This window comes from Nicotiana attenuata, unplaced genomic scaffold (genome assembly GCF_001879085.1).
Source record: "Nicotiana attenuata strain UT unplaced genomic scaffold, NIATTr2, whole genome shotgun sequence".
Classification (NCBI taxonomy): Eukaryota; Viridiplantae; Streptophyta; class Magnoliopsida; order Solanales; family Solanaceae; genus Nicotiana; species Nicotiana attenuata.
In genome coordinates this window covers 114,761-121,798 of record NW_017671983.1, presented here as the reverse complement: position 1 = coordinate 121,798, position 7,038 = coordinate 114,761, and positions in this window count along the sequence as shown.

Sequence of the window (7,038 nt, the reverse complement as noted above, 5' to 3'; positions counted from 1 at the left end):
CACATACTCCTCATCGGCCTCTGCCCCTGTCTCTAGCGATACCTGTTCCGGAAGCAGCGCCATCGATAATCGCAGCTCGTGTCCTCACCGTCGGTGAGAGAGTAGAAGGATAAAAGTTCAAACTCTAAGATCCATAAGCTCGCACAATAAGAATGAAGGAAGTGAAATTGTCCTAATAGTTATGTAGCCTCTCGAAGATAAGTGTAGACGTCTCTGTACCGATCCGAAAGACTCTACTAAACTTGCTTATGACTCGTAGCACCTATGAACCTAGAGCTCTGATACCAACTGTCACGACCCAACTTTCCCTCCGTTTGGGTATCATGATGGCACCTAGTCTTAGGGACTAGGTAAGCCTAACTCATGTTGAAAAAGCAATAATAAATGAAACTTAACAGTCTTGAAGCAGATATCTCTATAAAATTTATAAATACCCAAAACCCGGTAGGACAAGTCATAAGCTCTATAGAGTTTCGCTAGAACTTCTAAACACAACCGTATGGAAATAAGTACAACAATGTGAATATAAAATAGGAAGGTGACTCCGAAGCCTGCGAACGACGCAGCAGGGCTACCTTGAGTCTCCTCGGCAAGAATTCGCACAGCTACTAGCGAACAATACCTGGATCTGCACAAAAATAATGTGCAGAAGTGTAGTATGAGCACACCATAGTGGTGCCTAGTAAGTATCAAGACTAACCTCGGTGGGGTAGTGACGAGGAACAGTCAAGACACCTACTGGTCTAATATACAGAACATGATATTTATATAGAGACTATGCGATACGGCTAACAATACAGTAATTAAAATAAGGAAAGAAAACATCAATTACTTAACGAAACAACATAAGGAAAACATGGAAAGGTATGCGAGAATACAACCCAAATCAGAAATCACAATTACAGTAAAGACAAGTAATAACTTAACAACTCCGATAGTTCTCACCTTGAGTCTTAACCAACAAGCGTAAATCAAATAGTCAAACCCTCAAGCGATAAAAATGTCTCGAAATATACTTCATCCAAATAAATGTTCTTTTCAAAAAGAGTTCCTTCAAAATAAATGCTTTTCAAATATAATCTTTTCAAATAGATAACCTTTGCATATCAGTCACTTTGTGACAACTCATCTCATAATCATACAATACGGGTCTCAATACCTGAACCCTAACACTTGGCATCCTGTGTCCTCATCACACCTCCTAATCATACTGACAACTCACATGCCCAAAAGAGTCATTCTCACATGGAAGGCAGAGAAAAAGGGTGTGCGTCTATACTCAGAACTCTCAAAGTGTCTCCTACCCGATAAGGGTGATTAACCATGTGTGTGCTTGTGCAAGTGTCCTAACATAGTTCATACCGACTAGTAAATATAAGGAATAGAACGGACAACACCTATAATGTTTACACAGGGATAGGATCAATGAAACATCAGCTCAAAACGCAATGATTTTTAACAGGGGATCTCTTAGGATATCGTCCCGTAGTCCCAAACATAAATACTCGGGGATATCTCAGTATCCGCAATATAAGTGTTGGGGATCTCTCGGTATCCCGTGGATCTCTTAGTATCCTCAATATGTGGGCTGGGGATCTCTCGGTATCCCGAAGATCTCTTAGTAGCCTCAATATGTGGGCTGGGGATCTCTCGGTATCCCGAGGATCTCTTAGTATCCTCAATATGTGTGCTGGGGATCCCTCGGTATCCCGAGGATCTCTTAGTATCCTCAATATGTGTGCTGGGAATCTCTCGGTATCCCGAGGATCTCTTAGTATCCTCAATATGTGTGCTGGGAATCTCTTTGTACCCCGCACTGCAGTCAAAATCAATATTTGTGCAGGGGATCTCCCGGAATACCCATCCGTAGTCCCAAAATAAAAAAAGAAAACAATATCAAGGAAAGAATCCACAATTTCATTCAAGAGCGAAACAGTATGAAGTAAACAATATAATGGTAAGAATAACAACAATTGTAACAGAGACAATATCGCAGAAAAGAATACAGCTCAACACAGAGACAGTAACCGGGGATTTACCAGGATATCGTCCTGTAGCCCCCAAATGTAAATATCCACCAATCGGGGATCTACCAGGATACCATCCTGTAGCCCCCAAATGTAAATATCCAGCAACCGGGGATCTACCAGGATACCGTCCAGTAGCCACCAAATGTAGATACCCAGTACTGGGGAAATCTACCGGGTGCAGTCCCGTAGTTCCATATAACTGTGCAGGGGGATCTACCGGAATACCACATCTGTTGTCCCAAATAAGCAGACAAGGGGGATTTACCGGGAACCGCCCGTAGTCCCAATGTAAACACGCAACAGCAACACAAGGATAATCAACTCAAGCCAATTAATATCAAAATGGACAGGTAATTCTAACCTAACATGCTGCACAGAGTTCACATAAACAGTTTAAGCAGATAGGACAATTAATACACTTAAGCATGCTTCCCTAAACTATGTAGTAGGCTTAAAATACAAGTAATGTTCAAGAAGAAAGAACACGGCTAATTTACTTAATGAAAAATGGGTTTCCAACAATTAGCACGTGTACGCACTCGTCACCTCACGTACACGACATTCATACAACAACAATACCAAATCCTAGGGGGAATGTTCCCACACAAGGTTAGGCAAGATACACACCTCAATCCAGCTAATTCAATACCCAATTTAGCTTTTTCCTTTACCAATTCATCAACGCTCGGCTCAATCTAGCCAAAAACAACTTGAATACATCAAACAATGCGAGAGAAAATAATTTCAATTAACAAAACTAGGATTCTTATACAATTTGTAAAAAGTCAACAAAAGTCAACTCCCCGAGCCCGCACCTCGGAACCCGACAAAATTTATGAAAATCAAACACCCATTCCGCTACGAGTTCACTCATACAAAAGTTATCTAATTCCGATACCATTTGGTCATTCAAATCATCTTTTTTTTTGAAAGATTTCACAATTTTTCCCCAAATTTTCCTTTAGATTCTCTTGAATTTGATGTTAAATCTAAGATATAATCACAAAATATAGTTGGAAATTGATTAGGGGCACTTACCCAATGATTTGGTATGAAAATCGTCTCTCCAAATTGCCCACTCTCGAAGTTAGGGTTCAAAAATATGAAAAATGAGCAAAAACTCGGAGTACTCAACTTTTAGCAGGCTGCAGATGTCGCATTTGCGACACTGGGTACGCAAATGCGAAGGAAGCTTTGCAAATACGAAGCCTGGAATAGTACTGTCCTCATCGCAAATGCGATAGGGAGTTCACAAATGCGAACTCTGAGGGCTTCGCAAATGCGGGATTGCCTTGGCAAATGCGACCCAGTCCCCATCAGCTCAGGTTCACAATTGCGATGACTACCTCGCAATTGCGGTAGTCGCAATTGCGTCCAAAACCTCGCAAATGCGAGGATACCAGAAGCAGAAAAAAACAACAATTCCAAAAATGGGAAAATGACTTGTAGCCCACCCGAAACACACCCGAGGCCATCGAGACCCCGTCTAAACACACAAACAAGTCATATAACTTAACACAGACTCGCTCGAGGTCTCAAATCACATCAATCAATGCCGAAACGACGAATCACACCATGAATCAAACTTAGGAACTTTCAAATCTTCCAACTTCCAAAACTCGGGCCGAAACCTATCAAATCAACTCGGAATGACGCCAACTTTTGCAGACAATTCCAAAATAACATAACAGAGCTGTTCCAACTCTCGTAATCGCATTCTGACCCTGATATCACAAAAGTCAACTATGGGTCAAACTTCTACATTTTCCAGACTTCAACTTTTCCAACTTTCGTCGAAATGCCTCAAATTACCCTACGGACCTCCAATCTGAATCTGGATGCGCGCCTAAGTCCAAAATCACCATACTAAGCTATTGGAATCATCAAAATTCATTCCGGGGCCGCTTACTCAAAAGTCTAGTTCCGGTCAAATTCTCACCGTTTAGACTTCTGAAACTAGATTCCTTCTTCCAATTTGACTTTGAATCATCCGTTAGCTCAATTCAACCATGCGCGCAAGTCGATACACATAATATGAAGTTATTCAAGACCTTACGCCTCAGAACAAAGCTTAAATTCTCAAAACGACTGGCCGGATCGTTACATGAAGCCAAAGGGAAATTCTCTCCCAATTGGCAAGTCCTTACATGGTTCACCGGGTGCTAACAGGAGGAGCACTCATACTTGTAGAAATGGACGGAGAAGTTTGGCCAAAACCAATCAATTCAGACGCAGTCAAGAGATATTATGTTAAGATCGTTTACATTCCTTCATATGATGTATGACTTGATTCCTGTTTAAGAGGGGATATGTAGGTAGCCCTGTGGGTTCGGTCATATCGTAGTAAAATTTTCATTTTTCCCAGCACCAGAATCTGGGGCAGAATTTGAGGAGGACCCTCAAAATTCCAGAGCAAGTCCAGCCAACGCCATCATGTTCCAGACAGTCAGAAACTGGTTAAGAAACTAGGGCAGAATTTTGAGAGGATTCTCGAAATTCTGGAGAAGTTTCAGCAGTAGAGATGGCAGTTAGGGCGGGGCGGGGCAGGGCAAGCCTTAACCCACTAAAATTTTGACCCGCCCTGCCCTGCCCCGTTTAGCTTTTTTCCAAATTTTTGTCCCGCCCTGCCCCGTTTAGATTTTCTTTCATTTTTCTCTCTTTAATTTCTCTTTATTTAAAATTGAAATGCCAGTAGAAGTATTTTATTGACATGAAATAGTTTATTTGTATCAGTTGAATGAAATATAATTTTTATCAATATTATAGTATAGCTTATTAAAAAGTAAATCCCCTTAAATTAATGCTTCAGCCCAAGTAAATAGCTATCTGCTTAAGTCACTTTTGAAATTTTTGTTTCCTTACGTTATCATATATTTTTTAAGTTAGTGAACTAATTGGACTGTAAAATCAACTGAGCATCACTTTCATTCATTATCTGTTATTTTAAAATACAACATCAATATATTAAATTTATTGCAATAATAACTGGATGCAGATATTTAAATTTTGAAAGTTAAAGCTAGCATTTCAATGTTTAGGACAATTTAATTATATGAATTTTTTAAACAATCTTCGTGAGAAATGGAACTCTTGTTTAAAGCTGTTGCTTGAAGCTTCAAATTTCTAAAACAAGTTGTACACTGTTGAGCAATTTCAACAGCTCTACATCTTGCCCTGCGCTGCCCTAACCCATCAAACTTTGCCCTGCCCTAACCCATCAAACTTTTTTCAAAATTTGTTTTTTGCCCTGCCCTGCCCTGCCCTACCCCGCCCCGCCCTATTTAGATCTTTACCTGCCCCGCCCCATTAAGAGTTTTCCCTGCCCCGCTCTACCCCGCCCCGCCCCAATTGCCATCCCTATTCAGCAAGTTTCGTCACACGCAAAGCGGTCGAATGATCATTTACCAAACTGGGGCAGAATTTTGAGGAGGACCCTCAAAATTCTAATACAAAAAAGCTGCAATGTCTCTGAAATGTGTTACAGTCATTAGCTCATTTAAATTACTCAATATTTCACTGTGTTTTCTAAAATAATTCTAGTTTCATCAATAAGTGCATATTTTCAAAAACTCTATTCCCGTGATAGCCAGGCATTACCCAGGGCAATTCAAACAAGGCCTTCAGAACGGAGCGAAGCAAAGCTAGCAGACAAAGGCACGAACCAACCTCCCCTTACAAAACTTACAATTTTTCTTTGGACGCAGGCACAGTGAACATAACAGAAGTATTCGCAAACATACCAAAGGCCAAACAATCAGGCCACCAGATGCAAATATATCTCCAGCTAAGAAATATTCTACTCGTATTTGCTACTTGCTCACTACATGAGGCTAATCATTACCTTCTCTTTGCAGGAGACTAAGCTCTGTCTCAAATCTCGCATGAGGCTAAGCCCTGCCTCCATATCTACATAAGGCTAAGCACTGCCTTCTCTTTGCATGAGACTAAGCCCTGTCTCAAATCTCGCATGAGGCTAAGCCCTACCTCCATATCTGCATAAGGCTAAGCACTACCTTCTCTTTGCATGAGACTAAGCCCTGTCTCAAATCTTGCATGAGGCTAAGCCCTGCCTCCACATTTGCATAAGGCTAATCATTGCCTTCTCTTTGCATGAGACTAAGCTCTGTCTCAAATCTCACATGAGGCTAAGCCCTGCCTCCATATTTTCATAAGGCTAAGTATTGCCTTCTCTTTGCATGAGACTAAGCCCTGTCTCAATCTTGCATGAGGCTAAGCCCTGCCTCTATATTTGCATAAGGCTAAGCACTGCCTTTTCTTTGCATGAGACTAAGCTACGTCTCAATCTCGCATAAGGCTAAGCCCTGCCTCCATATTTGCATAAGGCTAAGCATTGCCTTCTCTTTGCATGAGACTAAGCCCTGCCTCAATCTTGCATGAGGCTAAGCCCTGCCTCCATATTTGCATAAGGCTAAGCACTGCCTTCTCTTTGCATGAGACTAAGCTCCATCTCAATCTCGCATAAGGCTAAGCCCTGCCTCCATATTTGCATAAGGCTAAGCATTGCCTTCTCGGGACTAAAGCATTGTCCCTCCCTGCATAAGTGTTGCTCCAAACTCATAAGCTTTGCCCCCAAACTCAGCACAAGACTAAGCTTTGTCTTGCTATCACTTTCAGTATCATATCTCTACACTTCATAGGCTGACATATAGCCATCCTGTCCAAAGACGTCATAGTCCAAAGACATCATCCTCATAGCATGAGAGACACCATGTCATGGCCTGAGAATCTCTCAATACTTGCATATCATTATTCAAAGGCGTCATGGTTCAAACGCACCATCCTCATAGCCCGAGAACATCATTTCATGGCCTGCGAATCTCCTATCTCATAATTCATGGTCCAGGACATCATAGTCTAAGGACATCATCTGCACTGTCCAAAGACAAACTTTTATGGTCCAAAGGGAATTTGCATCACGTTTAGATCTCGCAATAACCTATATACTTGCATGCATCGTATTTTAAGTTTTGCAGGTAATCTAGGAGGT